This window comes from Sapajus apella, unplaced genomic scaffold (assembly GCF_009761245.1).
Source record: "Sapajus apella isolate SASKATOON/1434 unplaced genomic scaffold, GSC_monkey_1.0 scaffold13, whole genome shotgun sequence".
Lineage (NCBI taxonomy): Eukaryota > Metazoa > Chordata > Mammalia > Primates > Cebidae > Sapajus > Sapajus apella.
In genome coordinates this window covers 21,695,817-21,719,676 of record NW_022436953.1, presented here as the reverse complement: position 1 = coordinate 21,719,676, position 23,860 = coordinate 21,695,817, and the positions used below count along the sequence as shown (strand labels likewise).

The 23,860-nt window shown below is 38.3% G+C and overlaps 1 long non-coding RNA gene across 1 annotated transcript in view; it reads right to left on the bottom strand.

Moving 5' to 3' along the window:
- Positions 1 to 9,388: 9,388 nt before the first annotated feature.
- LOC116554007 overlaps positions 9,389 to 23,860 on the bottom strand; it is a 90,506-nt gene continuing 76,034 nt past the window's right edge. Inside the window, exon 4 of the long non-coding RNA XR_004270008.1 lies at positions 9,389 to 10,103. This is a non-coding gene — a long non-coding RNA (uncharacterized LOC116554007). The remainder of the gene's footprint in view (positions 10,104 to 23,860) is intronic.

Here is a 23,860-nt window from a genome sequence, read left to right as displayed (position 1 = left end):
CTACAGCCTTTCTTTCTAGAAGTAACTAAATATATATTATAAATATATATTTCTCTATATAATGTTTAGCTAAATAGATGTATATTTATTGCTACAAATATATAAATATGTTTTAATGTATAAATATAAATTTATATAATATATAAATATGTTATAATGTACAAATATAAATATAAATTATACATTATAAATATGAATTTTATATTAACACTAGAACATATACATTATAATTTCTATAATTTTCTAGCAAAATATATAGTCTTAGCTAAATACAAATGAAACATACAAAATAAATTATATTCTTTTTAATCAATGAAAAGTAATTAGAAGTTATGTAAGAGTCTTGTTGACAATAACATTCAGAAGTATTAATACAAAAACTTAAGAAATAGCACGATAAAAGATGTCAGTGACTTACATAAAGACATCTTTATTGGAAAATAGAAAAGGTGAGAATAAGTGGTCTAGAAAGGTTAGAATAAAGAAAGCAAATGCTACTAATTTTTCCTAAGATTACCTGTAGGGTAAAGTAATCTCACTTGAAATTTTGGAAGTTTATTTTGGATAAAACAAAAGTCATTTATGACTTTATTTGGAAAAGTAAATGGTGTGGCTCTCAGCAATGCTGTTGAAAAGAAAAAAGCCAGTCCTATTAAAAATAAACCATACTATAAAAAAACAGCAGTAAAAAGTACAAGGCTAGAATACTAACAAATAAAATAGGTCAGTAGAACAGGATAGAAGCTCATAAACAGAAAAATTTAATATGCAATAAAGTATTATAACCAATAAAGAAATGAAGAATTATTTCATAAATGTCGGGAGTGAGGAAAATTGCTTTGTTCTTATTTTCTATGTACCAAAACCAATCTCCATATGGAAAAAAATTTAAGCTGAAAAAGATCAAATCAATGAAAATCAGCCTAAAATAAAATAGAATATCAAGTAGATGGAAGGATGAGAACTTTCTAAAGATTGAAGCAACTAAAGGAATTGCAAAGTAATAAGTTGCAAACAAATTTTAAAATGCTCTTGCAGTAAAAATATAGAAAATAAAAATAAAGTTAGAAAATATATTTACATCAAAAATGACAAACTGTAGTACTTTTTGTAGTGCTATTTATATAGTGCTGTCTATTTATAGGGTATAAAGATCTTAATCAACTTTGTAAGAATAATATTAAGACTCCAATGAATAAATGGACCAAAGATTTGCCCTGATAATTTAAGTTTGAAGAGATACATTTGTTTTAAAAACGTTTAAATTAGTCAGTAACAAAAATGCAAAGAAAAGTACCGTTTATTTTATTTATTTATTCTTTTATTTTAGGTTTGGGGGTACATGTGAAGGTTTGTTACATAGGTAAACATGTGCCATGGGGTTTTGTGGTACAGAGTATTTCACCACCCAGGTATGAGGCCCAGTGCCCAGTAGTCATCTTTTCTTCTCCTCTCCCTCCTCCCAACCTCTACTCTCAAGTAGACCCTAGTGTCTGTTGTTTTCCTCTTTGTATTCATAAGTTCGTATCATTTAGCTCCCACTTGTAAGAGAGAACATGCAGTGCCTGGTTTTCTCTTCCTGTGTTAATTTGCTAAGGATAAGACTCCAGCTTCATCTATGTTCCTGCTAAAGACTTGATCTTGTTTGTTTTTATGGCTGCATAGTATTCCATGGTGCATATGTACCATATTTTCTTCATCCAGTCTGTCATTGATGAGTGTTTAGGTTGATTCCATGCCTTTGCCCTTGCGAATAGTGCTGTAATGAATATTCACATGCATGTGTCAAGAGTAGCATTTATTTTTATTATGTAAAAATTAAGCCACCTAATAGTTGATGATCATGAGATTTTTAGTAAAATTGGCAAATAATAATTATTGGAAGTAGTAGAAGTTAGTATAACACTCTTGGAAAACAATTTGGTAATACAATTCAGGACCTATGAAATGTTCCTACTCTCTGACACAGTCCAGTCACTATTGGGAATTAATTAGAAAGAAATCATTATAAAGTAAATATGATATGTAGAAGAACATGCTTACTGAAGCATCATTTGTAATAGCAAAAAAAATTTTTTTTAACTAGAAAAAGAACTAAGCAATAACCATTACAAAATATAATTGTAAATGTTATGCAACAAGAGAAGTTTTACATGATAACATTAACTAAAAACGAGCATATCACAAAATTGTATAATCGTTGTAGTACAAATATATAAAATATGAGTAATAGCCTGAAAGAAAGTATGGAGAAATTATGAGTGGTATCATGTTGAAATTATGGGTAATTTCAAAGTGTCATGTAATTTTGCTAGGAAAAGCATTTCAACCAGTGTGTGTGTGTGTGTGTGTGTGTGCGTGTGTGTGCGCGCGCGCGCGCGCGCGCGCGCATGTGTGTGCGCGCGTGTGCGGGCGCGCACATGCACACACGCATATAGTGTGGTGGTTAGTAATCAGGTGACCTTGAGCAGGTTCCAGGAGATCTTTAAGCTTCGGTTTGTCCATTTGTAAAAAGAAGATAATAATAGGGTCGACTTCATAGAGTTGTTACGAGGACATAATGAGATGATGCACAAAAAACACAAAGTACTAATGCCACAAACCTGGCACTGAGTAACAGTTCATCAGGGTTAGGAACACAGCAATGACTTCAGGTATGATGCTGACGACCTGATTGCTCTTCCTTTATTTTTGTATATTTTCATTGATTCTCCACTATTCACAGAAAATTGTTCAAATTTCTAATCTTGACATTTTAAGATCGCCATAGTTTTGCCCATTCTATCTATTTACTTCCATTTTCAACCCCCTAAGATGAGTTTTCTGCTCTCGTCAGACCAATCTGAGATTTTTGTGTACAGTTTTGTAAATGTTCAGTCGCTGAACAAATATGAAGACGGTCATACTTGGGCAATTCTTCATGTGCTGCAGGTACATTAATATTCTCAGGGAGGGAGGCAGACAATAGACATGCGAACAAGCAGAATAAGAAAATGTTGAACGGTCCCGAGCAAGGCTGCTATTTTCAGTGTTCTGCACTGTTACCGTGTATTGATGGTTTTTAACAGCAGGTTGCAGTCACTTTGATTGGTTAGCATCTGTGCCATATCTGTTGTCAGATATTTTAAATATTACACAGGAAAATCAGTGTCATGCCCACTCTTTTGCTGGTTATTATTATCTTAAAAAATCACCGAAGTTCTCTTCATCAACCCAAACTCTTACCAGTCACCAAAGCTCAGCCCACACTCATCCCTCCTCTGCAAGATGCTTTCTCCCAGGGTTCTATTCCACTCACCACTTCTTTCTCTAAACATTATTATCTGTTCTACTCATTTTTCTTTAGCTGGATAGGAAGATCCCTAGGGTAGAAAACATGCTATTGTTGATTGGTTAGGTTTTTTCTCTTAATAATTTATCAAAATTTCTGTTACAGCACTGAACATAGGTACCCTATAAATGTGCATTTGAATTAATGAAACATGTTAACTAAGAAAAGATCATTAGAAAAGATTCTTCATAAATCTGATTTACTTCAAGAGCAGGTATCAACATTGACCCAGCAATAACCCCTAAAGGAGACTTTCTGGGATTATTTTCCCTAGGCCTTAGTAAGAGACCAGTTCTGAGAGCAAACCAGGGCCTTGATGGAAGGCTTGGCCAGGTGCAATGTCACATGCACAGTTATGCCACACTAGGGGATTTTCTTACAAGGCCATTTAAAACTAACTACTACATGAAAAAATAGCTAAAATCTTGGAGCTATCTTGCCTAATTGAAGTGCCTTTTTTCTAAGATGGTACTGTGTTGCCAATACCCAGACATCCAACTCAGAGGAGGAAACAGAAGACGTAAAGATGATAGCTTAGTGTTCAGCTTGGATCGAGAGTATAACTTAGAGAAAAGGCTGTATCCTCACCTTGAAAGTGCTCTGTTATAAAGAAATCAGTCAGCTTTATGCTGGCAATGCCCCAGCTCTGTATTAACTTCCAGATTAATGTCAGATCATACCCCAGGAATTATTCATGAAGCCCCTCCGTACAATGTAATTGCAGATTTTGGCATGCAGAGTGAAGTCTCATTGTTTTATAGATTAGCTTCTCTTCCTGTACTGCGGAAGAGACAATGATCTGACACAACTCTGTCTAGGGGGAAAAGGAGTTCATGTATTTCACATGAAAAAGCATTTGTCAAGTGAGAGATGCTCGGTCTCACTTTCACTCTGCCTTGAGAATGGGAACCTGTGGCCACACTGAGAGGAGATGGCTCCAGACCCATGAATGGTGACTTTCATTGCAGATCTTTCCCAAGTGAATGGAATGGCTCTTTATCTATACTTAAGAATTAGTTTTACCAAACCAAATCTCTAGTAATCTCTGCTACAACATCACCAAATGTAATTTATGCATGTGGATGAAGAAACCTACTGGTTTTCAGGGAAGGGTACCAACCAGCAAACTATCTAACTACAAGGAATCATCAGAGACTATTCAATGTAATCAAAATATTAATACGTTGCAAGAAGGTTCAATATTTTTCTGCAAATGTCAAGTTACCTTGGGGATTAGCACCCCTTAATTGTGAGATCTTTAGATTCTAAGATCCTTCAGACTGTGACTTGTAAATGTGAAGAATGGAAGCTTGTTTCTTAAGTGGAGTTCTGTTATTTTACCATGTTTACAAAAAAGATAATAATCTTGAGCCAATCTTCATGGGTCCACTTGGTACATGGGTAGTTTGCGTTCTATGGGATAAGTATGTGCGTGTGTGCTCATTAATGTGCATCTAGGGATATGTTGTATGTGTGTTTACATATATATATATATATAAAATATGTGAATATACATGTATATGTCACTTTTGTATAAAAATAAATATATTCTTCTGATTCTAATTAAAACTTAGTCTGGGGAAAACTAACAGAACATTTACCAAAATGGGTGATGTATTAACCTAATGAGAACTTACATTTTCTCCTTATTAAATTAAAGCCCTCAATCCATATTTCCTAGGTTCTTGGTCAGTATTAACTGGGTAACAGTTTTCATAACTGCAAGGTTTTCAGTTTGTGAAATTTTTCTGGAAGACTATGTCTGTGAAATAAATTTTATTTGAGTTTGAATCAACTTTCTCTCTGCTGTCCCCGCACCCCCCATAATCAGGTCAACCATTTTTTCATGTAGCTGCTTGTCTGAGGCTACATATATATGTGTGTGTATATATATATACATATATACATATATACATATATATATATATATAGAGAGAGAGAGAGAGAGAGAATTAGAAAAGTATTTGGAAATTATCTGGATCATTTAATCCAATGATTTAAATATTTGAGCAATAATATTCTCACCTGTCTCATCTCTACTTGACTGTATATTTATAACTTTGACCTGAGCATGATTAATTACTGAGAAAAAAAGATTAAGGGAGTGAAAAAAAGCAACAAGAGTTTTAGTAGAGTAATTTTGAAAAACTGTATAAAGTTTCCTAAAAAAAAAAAACTAAAAATAGAATTACTATGTGATCCAGTAATCCCAGTTCTGGACATTTACCCAAAAGATCTGAAGTCAGCTTGTCAAAGAAGTGTCTGCACTCCCATGGTCATTGCAGCATTAATCACAATAGTCAAGTTATGGAATCAACCTAAGTGTCCACAGCAGATGAATAAATAAAGAGCATGTGGTATGTATACACAATGGAATACTGTTCAACCCTTAAAAAGAAGGGAATTCTGGACCTCTTCAAGGAGAACTACAAACCACTGCTCAATGAAATAAGAGAGGACACAAATAGATGGAGAAACATTCCATGCTCATGGTTAGGAAGAATCAATATTGTGAAAATGGCCATACTGCTCAAAGTAATTTACAGATTCAATGCTATCCCCATCAAGCTACCAATGACCTTCTTCACAGAACTGGAAAAAACCACCTTAAACTTCATATGGAACCAAAAGAGAGCCCGCATAGCCAATTCAATTTAAGCAAAAAGAACAAAGCTGGAGGCATCACACTACCTGACTTCGAACTATACTACAAGGCTACAGTATTCAAAACAGCATGGTAATGGTACCAAAACAGAGATATAGGCCAATGGAACAGAACAGAGGCCTCGGAGGCAATGCCACACATCTACAACCATCTGATCTTTGACAAACCTGACAAAAACAAGCAATGGGAAAAGGATTCCCGGTTAGTAAATGGTGTTGGGAAAACTGGCTAGCCATGTGCAGAAAGCAGAAACTGGACCCCTTCCTGACACCTTACACTAAAATTAACTCCAGATGGATTAAATATTTAAACATAAGACCAAACATCATAAAAACCCTAGAAGAAAGTCTAGGCAAAACCATTCAGGACATAGGCATAGGTAAGGACTTCATGACTAAAACACCAAAAGCATTGGTAACAAAAGCCATAATAGACAAATGGAACCTAATCAAACTCCAGAGCTTCTGCACAGCAAAAGAAACAGTCATTGGAGTGAATTGGCAACCAAAAGAATGGGAAAAAATTTTTGCAATCTACCCATCTGACAAAGGGCTAATATCCAGAATCTACAAAGAACTAAAACAGATTTACAAGAAAAAAGCAAACAAGCCCATTCAAAAGTGGGCAAAGGATATGAACAGACACTTTACAAAAGAAGACATATATGAGGCCAACAAACATACGAAAAAATGCTCATCATCACTGGTCATTAGAGAAATGCAAATCAAAACTACATTGAGACGCCATCTCACATCAGTTAGAATGGTGATCATTAAAAAATCTGGAGACAACAGATGCTGGAGAGGATGCGGAGAAATAGGAACACTTTTACACTGTTGGTGGGAGTGTAAATTAGTTCAACCATTGTGGAAGACAGTGTGGTGATTCCTCAAGGACCTAGACATAGAAATTCCATTTCACCCAGCAGTCCCATTACTGGGCATATATCCAAAGGATTATAAATCGTTCTATTATAAGGACACATGCACACGAATGTTCATTGCAGCACTGTTTACAATAGCAAAGACTTGGAACCAGCCCAAACACCCATCGACGATAGACTGGACAGGGAAACTGTGGCACATGTACACCAGGGATACTATGCAGCCATAAAAAATGATGAGTTCATGTCCTATGTAGGGACATGGATGAATCTGGAAACCATCATTCTCAGGAAACTGACACAAGAACAGAAAATCAAACACTGCATGTTCTCACTCATAGGCGGGTGTTGAACAATGAGAACACATGGACACAGGTAGGGGAGCATTACACACTGGGGTCTGTTGAGGGGAACTAGGGGAGGGACAGTGGGGGGTGGGGAGTTGGGGAAGGATAACATGGGGAGAAATGCCAGATATAGGTGATGGGGAGGAAGGCAGCAAACCACACTGCCATGTATGTACCTATGCGACAATCTTGCATGTTCTTCACATGTACCCCAAAACCTAAAATGCAATAAAATATATTTTTTTAAAAAGAAGGGGATTCTGTCATTTGCAACAGCAATTGGAGAGCCTTATATTAACTGAAATAAGCCAGGCACTGAAAGACAAATGCTTCATGTTCTCACTTATAGGTAAAATGGAAAACAATTGAATTCATAGAAGAAGAGAGTAGAATGGTGGTTACAGAGGCTGGGGAGGGAGAAGAATGGGAAGATAATTGTTGAAGGCTACAAAATCTCAGACAGGAGGAATATAGTTGTTTTTTTTTTAAGTTCTATTGAACAGTTTGGTGAATATAGTTAATAATAGAGTATTGTCCATTTAAAAATTTTTAAAAGAGTATATTTCAAATGTTCTCACCACAAAAAGTGTTAGGTATTTGAGGCGATGGGTATGTGAAGTAGCTTGATTTAATTCTACATTGTATTCACAAACCATAGCACCATTTTGTAACCCATAAATTTATACAATTTTAAGCTGTCAATTTACAATAAAAAGGAGTAGAAAGCAGGTTACTAAAAATAGCTTCACACACAGTGATGATGAACAGGCCATCATCATGAGCTTGTTCTGTGATCCGTGAATGTTAACCTCAGGTTGTTTTCTCCCATGGAAATTCATTAAAGAAAGATGCAATCCAGTATACAGTAGATTCTAATAATAATTTAACTTGAAGTTTCATAAAGATATGATTGACCTTGGCCTGATGAACTGATGCAATTATTTCCCTCTTATATCACTTCACCTATTTGGGAAATTGGATAAGCAAGGAAATTCATTATATACAGTATACATAGTGTATATCTGTATCTTATACCTACAGATGCTCCACTTCTTAGCAGAGAAAAAATATCTTCTGGCAGATCTGCAATATCCCCAGCTGCTCTTCAGCAACACTTAAAAGTGTTAGAGTTAGTACCTGCACATGCAAGCCTACCAATCCACTTTAATTCTGAGAATCCTTCAAGAATATTCTGCACCGTCGTTGTGTGGAGTTTTATCGAGCACCGCTGTATGAAATAGAAAACGCATTTCTATTTCATACAGATGAAACTTTGAGCATAAGGATGTAATGTTTTGCTCTGTGTATTAATGAATTGGTGCTGCAACTCCTATGTTATTTTTTTGTGGGCAAATATGTCCTTTCTATTTGTGGATTTTCCTAAATACAAAGTCTCCCCGACCCTGGATAATGAGAACTTTATAGCTCTTCTATCATTCTCTTAGATTATGACATTTTCCACCACAGAGATCTCTCCATACAAAGGAATCTTTCGTAAAATTAGAAAGTGGGAACTCCAGATGAGTCATTTTAGATGGTCATAAGATGGTCATTTTAGATCATTCTTCCCCTTTAATTGCTTGTTTACTGTCTGTTTTCCCCATCAGCCTGCAAGCTCCACATTGTAGAAACCATGTCTGTCTTACTTATATCTGCATCTTCTCTACTCAGCCTCTGATCTGTAGGCACAGGGTGGAGGCACATTAAATATTTGCTGAGCAAGTGAATGAATAGTCTCCATCTTAATGTGTGTCTAATACATAAAAACGGTTTCAACTATTAGCCTTCTTTTATGAGGTCCTACAAAGAAGATATCAATAATTCCTGCAAAGCAAGCCCCTTTTTTCAAGAATCATAATATAAAGGGTATAATACTATTTGTCTTATATGGGTTAACTATAACAACCTCAGGAGACAAACAATATTATACATAGCATATGTATAACATATGTATAGGGTTAACCATAACAACCCCTATAATATGTATTAACTATATATGTGTTATACATATTTATAACACAATATGTATGTATAAATATTTATAACACACATATATAGTTAACATACAGTTATAGTTAATCTATACATACACAGTTTTATATATATATGTTAATTATATATACAGTTCTATATATATATATATATAACTTGTGTGTGTATGTATGTATGTGTATATATAAACTATAACAACCACAGGAGACAAATAGTATTATAACCTCGTATTACAGAAGAGGAGACTCAGGCTTGGAGAGGTTATTTAACTTGTATAAGGTCACATAGTTAATAACAGTCAGAGAAGTATTTATACCTAGGCAGTCTGTTTTCACGGTCTTAACCCTCATCGTATTCTGCTTCTTCATGTTGTGAGAATATTAGGAGAATTATTCTGACTTAGCGTTATTTCCTTGTTGCCAGGCCATTAGTGCCAGGGCAGGGGCATATATAGCATTTGATTGTCAGAGAGAGATGTTAGAATCATTCATGGTTTTCACTCTGACAAATTTTTTTTTTTTCCCAAACACGTAGGCAGAATAAACTGGTATGCCTGTATATATGCAGAGAAGAAAGTGTATTTCTAAAAATCTCTGAAAGAAAAGAAAAATTTATTTTGTAAAACCCCAAAATTCTTTCTCGTGTCTTAGTGAAAAATCCACCCGTACCTTAAGGGGAAGCCTTCCGGCTGTTTGTGCACCACCTCCTACACAGCCGTCGGTCCACCCAGCAGAGGGCGGTCGAGGTAGCAGAAACCTCCAGGTTTCCAGCTGTGCAGCCTGCGCTCTTCGGCAACTCGCAAGACTTCAAAGCCAGGGGCTGAGAATGTTGTGTAAGACGGTTGCCGCCAGGCTGTTTGCACAGGAAGAAAGAGTCCTGTTTCTGCTGGAAGAAAAATAGACAATGAAAAGCCCATGATAGAAAGACTTTGGCGTGTCTCTACTTGGGACAGTGTTTGCGTGAGAAAATGTGGTGCTTGTGGGTTACGTTTAGAATCAAAACAGAGTTGACTCCAAGGACACTTTGGCGGGGACCTCAATTCCAATTTCACTAAGGAAAATGAGGGTGGGAGTGCGGCAGGGTGAAAGTACGCTCACGTGAAATTACAAAGTTTAGATGTGAAGCGACCTGGTGGACGTCTAATCTGTTCAGCAATAAAATGGACGAAAAAGAATTTTTTTGTTGTTTTATTTTATCGCTATTTTCACAATACATGGTGGTGAGATCGGGGGATTCAGACCAATTGTCCCAAGGAGACCAAACACGGCGCCCCCCACTGCCATTCTTACATCTGTGACCTCTGCCCGGGCATTTTTGCCTCATGACACTGTTGTGAGCACCCAGGAGGGCCAGGATGACTGAAGTCAGCCTCTGCTACCTTCACAGAAAACAGTCTTCAAAACCATTAATTCTGCGCTGGGGTTATACAGTGTTATCATTAGGGAACTCTTTTGAACTCAAAGTTATTTTGAAAACATGTGGTGTGTGTCCTATACTGTGAGACAAAACTAGAAATTCAAAATATTCTAGTGAGCTCTCAAGGATGACCTGTGAAAGCCATGATAACTGCATGCAGATAGGGACTGGCCGGCTCCTCAGCGCTGCGTCACTTGCCCTTTCTTCTAGAGCATTCCTTTGAATATATTGTGCGTAACACTGATTACCAGGCCTTCAGAACAGGGAGATGATGCAATAGCACATTTTGCAAGCTTTCGCCTCACAATATTTAATTTTTGCAGTTGTACAACATGGAATGAGTGAAAGGCTGCTTTCTCATTTTGACAATAAAGTAGCAATAATAATAATAAATAAATAAAATATGTTCTCGGCTAGAAATCAGTGGGCTTAATTTCAGGGCAATACCAGTTTCTGTGGCTGGGTTATCAGCACTGCATGTTTATAATGGAATTACCAGTAGCTTCTCCAGCAACTTCCTCAGCAGCAGTGGGCAAAGGGCTTGCACTTAGAAAACACACAGAATTGGAATCTGACAGTCAGGTGTCTCTGTAGCTCCTGATATCATGATTTGTGCTTTCTTCACCCAGGCAGCTGAACTCTTCATCTGAAAGTTATCACGCTTAGCCCTCACCAGAATGGACGCAGCCAGGAGCTGATCTGTCCTTCAAAGGGCACAATTCCTTTCTGTGCAGAAAAATAGAGGCAGCAGCCGGAAACTTCAATCAGCGCTTTCAGATTCCAAAACTATGACACTGTCACACTGGTGTCATTAAAGCTAACTAACCATATTAAACGAATATTAAAATATGGGCTCCTTTGCATAACATAATGAGCAAAACCACTTTTAAGTTTCTCCCTGTGCTTTGAGGTGAGGTGGCATTTACATTCCCAAACTTTGAAGTCAGAACAAAATGTACAGGTAGAGGGTACTAGATCAAATAATAATCAACTTCAAAAAGCATTTTGGCTGTTGGATGTCCCAGGGCTAATTTCCTCCAGACATTTTAAATGTAAATGTCTAAACTCATTTAAAAATTGTAAATTGGTCTAGGTTCAATCAAAAAGCATCCTGACGCAGAACAGGGAGACTAGGCTAATTGTCATTTGTTTGTCAAATGAATTCCATTTGGAAAGCAATGAAACCTCCAAGCTAATTCTTTTAAGGTGAGCTGGTAGTTGTATTATCAGTTAAATGCAGTAAAATGCATAATCATATGATGATAATGAAAACTGAACCTGTGTTAGCGTCGGGGCTCTGCCTGCCACGGGGCATAGAGTGATGAAACTTAAGTACTGTAATGTTGCCTGGGCCACAATGGTACCAAGTCTGGTCTTTAGCCTTACAGACACTTCCTTTGCATTTTAAAAAACTTTATCAAAGCACCGTGGCAATATAGAAAATGTCAAAGTGAAATGCACTGTAGGCAAATTGAGATTTCATTAAGTTTAAATTTATTGCTTTTGACTGATGTATTACCATGCTTGTTAAGAACCAGTAATTTGGAATATCTGTCTGCCTAGTAAAATAGCTTTGTCTCCTTGCATATTACTTTGTATAGACTTTGAAAGACCACAATAATTCAGAGTGAGCGTGGGCTGTTTTTTTAGTAATGTTTGGAAAATTGTGAGGCATCTGACCTTGTGCTCTGACAAACTTTCACATACTTCGTCAAGGTATTGGAGGTTAATTGCAGAACTCTCATTTATGGGGCTTCTGTGAATCTTGGCAACCCATATGATGCGTGCAAAAGTGGAGAATTGGAAACGTCTCTTCTGCTGATCTGTTTCTTCTTTATACACATGAAGTGGGCATAGATGAGTGATGAAAGATGAATCATGATGAAGGATGCGCCATGTTCAGTCAACAGAAAAATGGAACTATAATGGTTCAGGGAAGGCAGATGAAATAGTTCAACCAAGATATTTTACAAATAAGGAAAGAGAGACCCAAAGGTTACACAGCCCTGGCAGCAGTAGGCAAGAACCCAGGATGCCCTGTAGCCATTCACGTCTCAACCTTGATGTCACCTGTTCAGAAAGGTCTTCCTTCATAGCTCTAGCCCTAGGTCCTTTTCTGTCAGCGTTGTGGGTCTCTAACGCAGCAGTTGGCAACATTTTTATGTAAAGGAACACACAGTAGACCAAGAGGCAAAATTGATGATATCATGTAAGTACTTAAATGACAACAGAGAAAACAAATAGTACAATTTTAAAAACTCGAATTAGGACGATTAAGCATAATTTTTCATAATGAGGTCTATGAATGAGAAGACACATTCCACTTGTTGGGGTTCAAATGTAAAAGCCATTCTTAGCTATAGGCCATATAAAAACAGGCAGTGGGTAGCTTTGTCTGCAGGCTGGAGTTTGCAGACCCGTGTTCTGTCGCATTACACTGCTTAGTTTTCTCCAGTGGACACAATCACTTTCTGATTGTTTACCGGTTAATTGTCAGTCTTCCCCGAGTAGAACAGGAAGGTCTCTGAGAACAGAGGCCTTGTCTGTTCAGTTTGTCTGTGTGTCTCTGGCTCCTGAAATAATGATAGGTGCCACAGTCCCATGCCTGGTGCATTAGATGGTAGTTACTTGGTTGATGTTCTATTAATACAGAGTGAAACTAGTTCCTATCACCAAACCTAATAAATAAGACATGTGACCTACCAAAGGAATAGAAGATGCTCCTTGTTCATTTAGCACTTCTTTCTTACCTTACAGCAATGGTAACATCGAAATAAATAACTCAAACTTAGGTTATTTCTGACTTATGTCAATATTTTAGTCCCTGGATTCCTTTCTTATCTACTCTGTCATTTTGGCTATTTATAAATACCCTCTTGGTCACAATCATAAATGAGTTGAATTCTGTCTAGCTGCTCTGCCACTTCTCAACCTCCAAGTCTGGGTTTTCTGCAGGGGAAAGCAGCACCATGTGGTCATGTATGTTGGTTCAGGTTGACATCCTTTGTGAAACCTTTCCTGAGGACCCAACCTTCCCAGTGTCCCGTTCTCTGAATATCTTGTGGTCTGTGTCATACAGAACGTGCACTGTTTTGTTGCAGAGCAGCACACTACTCTCCTTCTTTCATGGGTATCAGTGTTATTTGCCCACATGGATGGGGAATAAGCCTGAGTAACAAACTCTCTCCTACTTTGATAGGCTACACGTATCTGAAACATAAAATATGCCATATTACACTTAGAGGAATAAGATGAAAATCACGTTTAAAAGCCCATATTGAGAATTTCATTTTAAAACACGCATACCCACACATAGGAAGGCAGACATTTCAAGGTAGTCATAGCCAGCTTAACTTCTTATGCCACTTAATTACAATGAAAATTCATAATCAGAATAGGGACCTTGAGTCACTTTCAATGTGCCACCTATAAAGAATTTTTTTCATTATTATCAGCACAAGAAGTATTTTATGAAGATGTTTCACACCTCGGTTTTTGGTAAGGCATTATTGATGACTTCAGTTAATCAAGGGACTCAAGGAACGAGTACAGTTGGGCTTGCCTAGATTGTATGTGGTAGAAATGCAAACCCTTCAGAAATCTGTTGTCAAAAATATACATATATCCTGAGTGACAAGCTCTGAAATCTATACCATGAGAGTGCTTTTATCTGACATAAACTGTCTGTTCCATAAGACTCTGTTGGAATGAAGAAATTGCTCTGCTGGTCTAATCAAAAGAATTAGGAGGAGAGAAATGGGCAGTTTCCCAGAGTAGTCATTGGTCATTTCCACACTGATTAACATCAGAGCGACCAGTAGGGAGAAAATGTCCCCTAGTCTTCTAATTGAGGACTGGCCTTTAGTCTTTAAGATGGTGGTTCATAACTGGGGGGAGTGTGGTCACTTTTGACCCCCATGGGACATTTGGCAACGTCTGGAGACATTTTTTATTATCTTTACTTGGGAAGTGGAGTATTACTGGTATCTTGTGGGTAAAAGCCAGGGTTGCAGCTAAACTTCCTTTGATGCACAGGACAGTCCATGCAACAAAGAATGGTCTGGCCGAAAATGCCAGTAGAGCCCTTGTGGAGAAATTCTTTTTAAAGGCAAACCTCCTTTATTGGGGAGCCTCTGGAGTGCAGATAGGAGTGAGCTGGAGCTTCCTATGTTGACATTTGGATCGTACATAATGGGACCAAATAATGCCAACTCTGGAGGGATCCATGGAATTTGAAGTATAGCATGGGGAAGTGCATTGGAAAGTGTCTGCCAATGAAGCATACTGAGTTGATGAATTTGAGGAAGAGGTCACCAAAACACCATTACCAGAACAATCCGCAAAGTCACATGTTGTTTGAACACTTACATGTCCCAGTTGAAGTGTATCTTTTGTAGTCCTCCAGTGACCTATGAAATCCCGCTGCATTATCAATTTGCTGAGCCCTAACTAACCAAATCACTTGTTTACTAGAAATTTTTCTGTGCTCCAGATTGTCTGTGATGAGAAAAGCACGACAAAATAAATCTAATTTATAATGGGAATTATACATATATGTAAAAAATCAAATTACATTTTAGAATCACAACTTATTCAATATACTTTCCATTACTTTCTATGACTACAATGACAATTTGGCCTACAATGATGACTCTGAAGTCAATACAATGAATGACCCTAATTCAATAATGAAAGACTACCTGGATATACATATTATATCACAAGGCAGGGGAGTTAAAAGGAATTCCAGCCAAGGTTGAAACAAGAAGAAATTTCTTAAAACTTCTGCTAATCAGAAAATTAACTCAATTCCCATATTCTAGCTGATATTTTATGGAATGTTGTAATATTATATATTGAGGCATTGCATGTTTATAGAACACTCCATGGCTTTCTCTGAGTTATCTGTGATTCTCTGAGTTATTCATCTCTGAGTTACCCATAGTTATCTGAGTTATTATAGTTCTCTACAGTTATTAGAATGTAACTGGATTGAATCTTTTGAAATGAGTAGATAATATTAAGCTCCAACTATGTTTGGTGCATCACATAGGAACTTTATATTTATACTCCTGACAACAATCCATTGGGGTTTAAATTATTAGTCCTATTTCATAAAGACTGAGGTTTAGAGCTGCTAAATGGCTTGCCCAAGGTCATATAGCAGGAAAGGACATAGCTATCTATGAATCCAAGTCTTTGTAGCTTAACTATTGCATGGATATACTGAAATGCTTAAATGCTCTTTGTGGTTATAGGCTGACATTTTTATGACTCCTTATCTAGCTGATACAAAAGAAAAATAAAAATCTGTTAGGCTTTTTTACTGGTCTGGACAACCTGTATTTCTGAGGGCAGAAAAGGGAATTTTTATGGACAGACTTATTTGAGTTTGCATTGACGTAATCAAGTTAACTGGGAAATAAACAATCAAATGAATAAACAAACTTTCATTTGACCCTAGAGCAGCAGTTCTCAGAATATGGTCCCCAAACCAACAACATCAGTGTCACCTGGGAAACTTGCTAGAAATGTAAATTTTCAGAAATCATCCCAAATCTACTAAATCAGAATCCCTGAGGGTGAAGCCAACACCCTGTTTCAACAAAGCCTCCATTATTCTGTTATACATGCATATTTGAGGATCTCTGCTCTAGATATAACTTATGTTACTTATGGTGCCCATTTGAGCTCATAACCTTCACACTACTACATCTCCAGTACCTTAATTGAATTTTTTTCACATTCTGTGCTCTACTTTTATTAGCAAGAAGCAGTTAACAATAATAAGCTGAAGTCTCAGGCTTGTTTAAAAGGCCAGCTCCCCCAGGTGTATCCTAATGAATTCAACATGTGCTCAGCTCAATCTCCTGCATTTTCTACAGCTATAGGATTATGGGATGTTAACTGATGGCCTCAGCGTTGACTTGGCAGTGGTGCAAATTCCTGACTTTAGGTGAAGTTTATTCAATGTAGTTTTAGAATTTGATGTAGTTTAGCTTGATAAGGTTATTTAAAATTGGTAATCTGTATTTGATATGGATGATAACTCTTAATAATATGAAATAGTTGAATTTTCTTAAGCCATTCTGAGTAAATGGGAGATTGCTGTCTACTTCTTTTCACTCTGGAGCTTGCCAAACTTTTAATAGAAAACAATGTGCCTTCTTTAGATGGTCATTATAAAATAGAAAAACTTACTGATTCTTAGAGAATTCCTGCTTCATACACACACAACTTCTGAAAAGAGATTGTAGGATCATAAGTGACTCATAATAAAATTATCAGAGTGCCTATTTTTGAGGGAGAGTCCTTGTTTTGATCCTTCACTTCCATCTTAAGATGTCTCCTGTGAACTAGTCCAGGGTGGGAGGGGTTAGTGAAAGAACACTAATGTTCTACTCCGCAGGCTCCTCTCACTCCCGCTGCCCTTGCATGCATTTCCGAAAGATTGTACTTATTAACTTAATTCTGTTGGACTTGTAAGATGCAACATACAAATTCACATATGTCAATACACTCATTTATGGAAAAGTGTGTTTCCAGGCAGGAATCAGTCAAGACAGTGGGGAAAAGAAGTGGAAGCCCCATTCTAAGTTATCCACCTGCCATCCTCCCCTCTGGATATTATTGGGATGATCTTCATTTAGGCTTAGATTCCAGTTTAAAAATATCTTTAAAAAGTGAATTTATTTAGTTCCATATTAGAACATGTAAAACTGTGCAACATACAAATGTAATAACAGAGTCACTGTTCATGTTGCCATAGGAGGGAGGCAGGACAAATGCGTCACCTTGAATAAGTTTTACCTTTCTTCACATTATCTCTTAATGTGTTACTGAATAATGAAAAGTTTGAGGACCATGTTTATTTCAGCTCTGGAAATAGAGTCTGCCACTCAGGAGAAATAAGATAGATGTCTCAAACCAATAGCAGTGATAAGTGGCCCTGTGCAAATAAATTTGCATGATGGACATGCTACAAACCCTCTCCATAGGCATCATGACATCTTGCAAGAGGAAACTTGTGCTGGAGAAAAGTTGGAAGCACTATGACACACAGAAGAGAGAAAAAAAAAAAAAAAAAACCCTAACCAACTGCCCCCACCCCTTAGAAGCAGCAGAAGCAGAGGCCCCATTTGGCTCAGGGTCTCCAAGACCTGTTCAACGTAAAAGTCAGACAGCTGTGATAGTCCAGCCAGTAAGATAGTGTCCTAGGGATCCATAAGAAATAGCACCCATCGGACAAATATACAGGAGTCATCTGCATTGCTGCCTCACCGGTGCAAAAGCACTCCTTGTGGAAGCAGACATTTGGAAACAGATAAAGCCCATGAAGAATGCCTCTTTTCGACTTCTGAGATGAATGTAGATGTGAGCACATTACTGCTGTTTTAGGGAGACTCTTCTCCATTACAGATAACCAGGATTGGGAATATTGGATTACCTAATAATGGCTCGCTTTAGTTCTGCCATCGGCACTTATCAGGTACATTAGTTTAAAACCTGCAATTTTGAACTCAGCATGATTGAGCTTTCCAAAGATTAAGTTACTGAACTTTTGTTGGTGAGTGTCTCTGCGAAATTTCCTGAAAAGGATAGTCCTCCTTCTTTGTGTGAAAGTGAAGCCAAATCACATACTTTATTGATATTTATAGACATACAAATGATAGAGCTAATGTACTTTAATGCCTGCTACTTGATGGAAAGGCTGTGGGCTGTGCTTTCGGGCTTTTGTTTTTCTTAAGATAATGTGGAGTACTGTAGCCTCTTTGTGAGCCTAATCGGAGTAGGTAGCTTTTTTTCTTTCTTTTTGTTTTCCCCAAAGCCTTATTTCAGAAAAAGGCTTACATCAAAAGTCTATTTCAAAAAAGGCTCTGTGTGTGCCCCTGATACAGGCACAGTCTTCACAGTGTCCTAGCACCAAAAATACATCCCTATGTCTCCTTAGTGGCTGAGGTGGAAACCGTAGGAACATGGAAGCTTTAACAAAGGCAAGTCGATTTTAACACTCTGTACTAAAAAAATACCTACGCTGAGGAAGAGAGTCTTAATCTCCCAGCCATGAAGATTTAATGTTTTCAGAGTAATTTTATAGACATTCTGCCTGTCAAGGCCCAGTAGGGTTTAGAGTTCTCGAGTCCCCACAGGCTTAAGCATCCAGGCATGAACCAACTTTCTAATTTTTGAGCAAGAGGAATAAATGTTGATCCATGGTGGCTGAGCAGAATTAAGAGATAATATACCTGCCCTTTCTTTAGGAAGTTTGCATGCAACTTCTGCTCATTAGAGGTGAATTATAAGACAATTTAAGGAAAAGATAGACCAACTGCCCCCCACCCCTGACACACACACACACACACATACACAGACACACACACACACACACACAGAGACAGACACACACAGACACAGACACACAGGCGCGCGCGCGCACACACACACACACACACACACACACACACTCCAGTTCAGCCTTCAGGTCCTTCGCTGCCTGGAAGCAACAAAAACAGGGGCCCCATTTGGCGCAGGGTCTCTTGAGTCCTGTTCAACATAAAAGTCAGACAGAATATCAACCAAAATTGGTAATAAAGTCTTCAATTTCTCCAAGAAAAGGAATGATTATATAGGAAAAATCATAAATGGCCTGTATGTATTGATAAGATACTGGAGAAAGAGGTGGGGTTTATTAAAACAAAAACATCTGGTGTCCACCAAAGTCCATTTGTATTCTGGTGGTTTTGAACATTCTGAAAGCTTAGATTTCCGGGAGCCATTGGTAAAATAGGTTTTTGGTCACTAGCGTTTCTATGACAGTCATGGTTAAAATATACTTTTAACCTGAGCAACCTCTAGGGCTTGGGTCATATTTTGATTTAAAAAATTAGACTGAAAAGTTTTTGAGAAATATAAACAGCAAGCCAAGATGAGTAAGATGCTTTATACCTAAATTTGTATATTTCAAAAATAGCAAAGCTCAAGCTATTTCATGTCATCATCCTAATCCACAAGCATTTAGCAACCTATGTCAATGGTATTTGCCTCTCAAGTCACACACAAAAAATCTTTCTTAATAAGTCAGAAAGCTATGACCTGTTTTTGTAACATTTCTAACAACCTGGTAGGGGGGTCAGTTTCCATTTAATCAGAAGGTGTTTTTAATGGTAACTTGCTTTAAATGGTGAATCTGAAAGAAATACTCTCAGTATCCCACTGGCATTAGACAGAAAATTTTGAATTCTCTTTCTCTACTGCGTTGGTTCTGAATCTTAAATTTGGATATAAGAGGAATCTTTCTAGGAAACTCTCTTTTTCTGACCTGAATTAGAATTTAGAGTGGAATGAGATCTCCTCCCCTGTAGACACTCCCAGCTTGTACTTCTCACTGGTATATATCTAAGTGTCTATCACATAGATTCACTCCCAGGTGTGGGAATGTATGCAAATACAATCTCCAGTCTTACAAATGGTCTGGCCAAACTCCCTAAAGGGCCTCTGGCTTCAAATGGGGTGTTAAATAAATGATTCATTTTATTTTTTATTCAAGCATCAGGAGACTTAGGCTTTTTCTCTAGCCATTTAAACCACCTATGAATTAAGATAATGAGAAGAATTGAGTATTTCTCTTTAAACAAGATATACTGTTGTCAACTGCAGGAGAAAGTCAGGAGTTAGATTTTGCCTGGATGCTGAATTCTCCCAGAGCACAAAGGGCGTGCAGAGGACAAATGGGTGCGGGAACACTAATGGAACATAGGGTTCCACAGTTCCTTCTCAGAGACGCAAAGAAAGGAAAAGCAAAGAGCTAGAGGTCACGCTGATAAGTACAAAGAAGTAGCTTCCAGTGCTTTCTCCCATTGTGCCTGTTACACTTATTGGTGTGAATAATGTTGTTTTGTTTTCAGAAAGACAGTCATGAGCAAAAAAAAGAATGGTGAGTGATAAGCCGAGCTCAGGAAATTTGAGAATGACACATTTGTGATAATATATGTTAATTTAGTTGGAAAGATGTGAATATTTTCTTAAAGAACAAAGAGAAAGACAGACTCTAGCTTAGAGTCACTCATTTAGACTTTTATACAGGCATTACCCATGTTCAAAATGCACAAATCTCCTGGAAACAGTTTTTTTTTCTTTTCCAAATACATTTTGTTGTGGTGGCTTATTTATTTGAAATTACCATATTTGTCTTGCTTTGGAGATAAAAACTCTAGTGGAGCCAGACTTCAAATAGATGATGTTCTGAGCACATCAAAACAAAGAAAGTGTTTCTGAAACCAAATGAAAGCGTTTTTTGAATGACTCCCTCATCCATTCACGTCTCCTTTCAGCTTAGCGGCTCTGGCTCAGATAAAGTCCCGAACACCTCACAGCCTATTCAAAAGTATCAGATTCAACTGAAGGTGAAGAAAATGGGCTATCTGCAGTATTCATGAGTTGGAAACTTCCCAAGTTTGACCATTGTCTGAATGACTTTACAACTGCTTGGGGTATGCATTACATAACAGATATTCACAGGCACCCAGTGCTCCTATCAAGCCAAGCCTTGTAAACCAGTCCAAAGGACACCCACTCCCACCTACCCCACTCCACCCCAGTCCCATTCTTTCCTAACTCAGTCCCAAGAAAAATACTGCCTAGTCTTTGAAGTGTGCTATCCTACTCCTTGGTTTACCAGACTGAACTAAAGGCCTTGATAATACTTCTTCAAGTTCATGAACTAAAATGTTTTGTTTTCATAGCATTTGGGGTAGTTTTTTCTCTAATTGGAACAAAGCACGGTCTAGTACACCAAAACTTTCAGAACTAAAGAGGCAGATTCCTTTACAGAGACAAGGTGAGAAATAAGCAAGAAAGTATTCCGCAGTCTGAGTGATCCTAGTCCTGTTCTGCCCAACGAGAGTGAATTTTTTAAGGCCCTACTCTAGGATAAGAAGCTGCAAGACCAAAGTGCTATTTATTTTTAATAGTTTGTTCTCAAAGTCACTGTCATCTACCTAATACCCAACCTGAAACTGAGGTCAAACATAAGTACGTAGAATCTTATACCTCCAGAGCATGGGGTGGTAGAAAGATCCCCTGAATCTGAGTCTTCACTCTGTGTCTAAACTGTAACCTTGAGCAAGCAAGTAGAATTTTCTGGCCAATTTTTACATCTAATTAATGAGGGTACTGAATCTCATCTCAAAAGCCACACCATTTTATCTGCTGTTTTCCTATGCAAAATAGCATCCTAGCTAGATGTTAAGCCAAGTGGGTCTAAAACTGACTCTGAACCTGGTGAAGAAGATTGAGAGCAAAGGCCTCAAGAATAACAACATGATTACTAGGCATCTATGGAGGGTTGAAATATGCCCCTCCAAACGGTGGGTCCACATCCTGACCCCTGGAACCTATGAATGTGGCCTTATTTGGAAAAAGGGCCTTTGCAGGTATAGCTAAGGTAAAAACATTAAGATGAGATCATCTTGGATTACATGGGTGGACCCTAAATCTCGTGACAAGTGTCCTTGCAGGAGGCGGAGAGAGAGCATACAGACACAGAAGGAAGGCAAAGTGAAGACAGAGGCAGAGATTGGAGTGATGCAGCCACAAGCCAAGGAAGGCCTGGAGCCAACCAGACGCCGGAAGACCAAGCAAGAATTCTCCTCTAGAGCCTTCAGAGGAAGCAGGGCCCTGCTGGCCCCTTGATTTCAGACTTCTGGACTCCAGAACTGCGAGAGAATAACTTTCTGTCATTTTAAGCCATCTGGTTTGTGGCATTTTGTTGGTGCAGCTCTAGGAAGCTGATCCAGTGCTGATGTGGCGGCTGTCCTTCATTTTCCTCAGGGACTGCAGGCACACACTCACTGGAGGTTGCACTGGGCTATGTCAGGCACAGAGAGCCATTCCTGTTCTTCTCTGATGCCAGGTTGGACTCAGGAAAGACCAACCATGAGACCTTCTGGAAACCTACAGTGTGGGGTATACATGAGCTGCTATTTCATGAAAAAGCAGCTCTCTTCTCCTGCCTTTACTGTGTAGCTCCCTAGACCCTCTTGGTAGCATGGAAAGTCCATGCACTTGATCTCAAGCACACTTCCTTAAAGGAGTGACTGGTCCACTTACAAGTTTTCTGAAAGGTTTCAGGAGGTAAAATTTTGGGGGGAGCAGGAGTTTATTAGCCGTTGGCTGATCTTAGTAGAAGGCAGAGAAAAGGGATGAAGATAGAGGTGCCTGCTCTGTCATCCTTACCTGAACCTTCTTGACCACCAGCAGAGAGCACCTTGTGCCAGTGGGAAGGAAAGAATGAAGATGTCATGGGGGTGGCCCACAGGCCCAATGGGGAGGGAAGAATTCCAGCTAATGAGTCAACCTCCAGAGAGGCTGTCCCAGTCACTTCCATGCAATTCTGTGTGTCTCCGAGCTGCCAGTGTTTTGTTGGAGAAGGGAGACAGTGAGATGAGCTCACTGGAGATGAAGGCGCTGCTTTCCTGGAATAGCTCTTACCTTCATGTCTGGGGCTCCAACACACCACGTCCCCCAGTGAGAGGCCGAGGAGGGAGATGAGATGGCTCAAGACAGCTTACAAGGACCTTCACCACCCATCAGGTCCCTCCTGATCCCTGTCCAGGCTCATCTTTGACGTGCACTTAGAACTGAGCACCTCAGTTTGGCTAACTGGCCCCTGCTTCTTGTCCCCACTTCCCTGTGGGAACTTCAGAGTTCAGCTCAGCCATCCCTGCCCCAGGGGAGCCCCTTGTGATCCAGATTGGGTCATGCACCTTTTTGAGGAGCTAAGCCACCTTGACATTACTCGATGAGTGCACCTGTTTCACTAAATTGCCAATAATCTTTCCCTACATGACTTTATCTCTTATGTAAGCTCCTTGGAAAGGGGCAGTATGTCTGTTTTTTTTTTTCTGCACTTTATATATCTGTAATCACATATATGACATTAATATGGCCTCATACAAGTTTCAAGCATGGTAATAAAAAGTGAATGTCCCCCTCACCCTACTACACCCTCATTCAATGTCTAAAAGGTAAAATCTTTGATAATTATTTGGCAAGTCTCCTTCCAGATCTGTAGTTTTACATTCACAAACATGTGCACATACACTCTAACCATCCTTCCTTCCATCCATCCATCCATCATTTATATTAATCAATCTATCTATCTATCATCTATTATCTCTCTCTCTTTCTTTCACTTTACTGTGTGTTTTCTGCAAATTGCTTTTTTC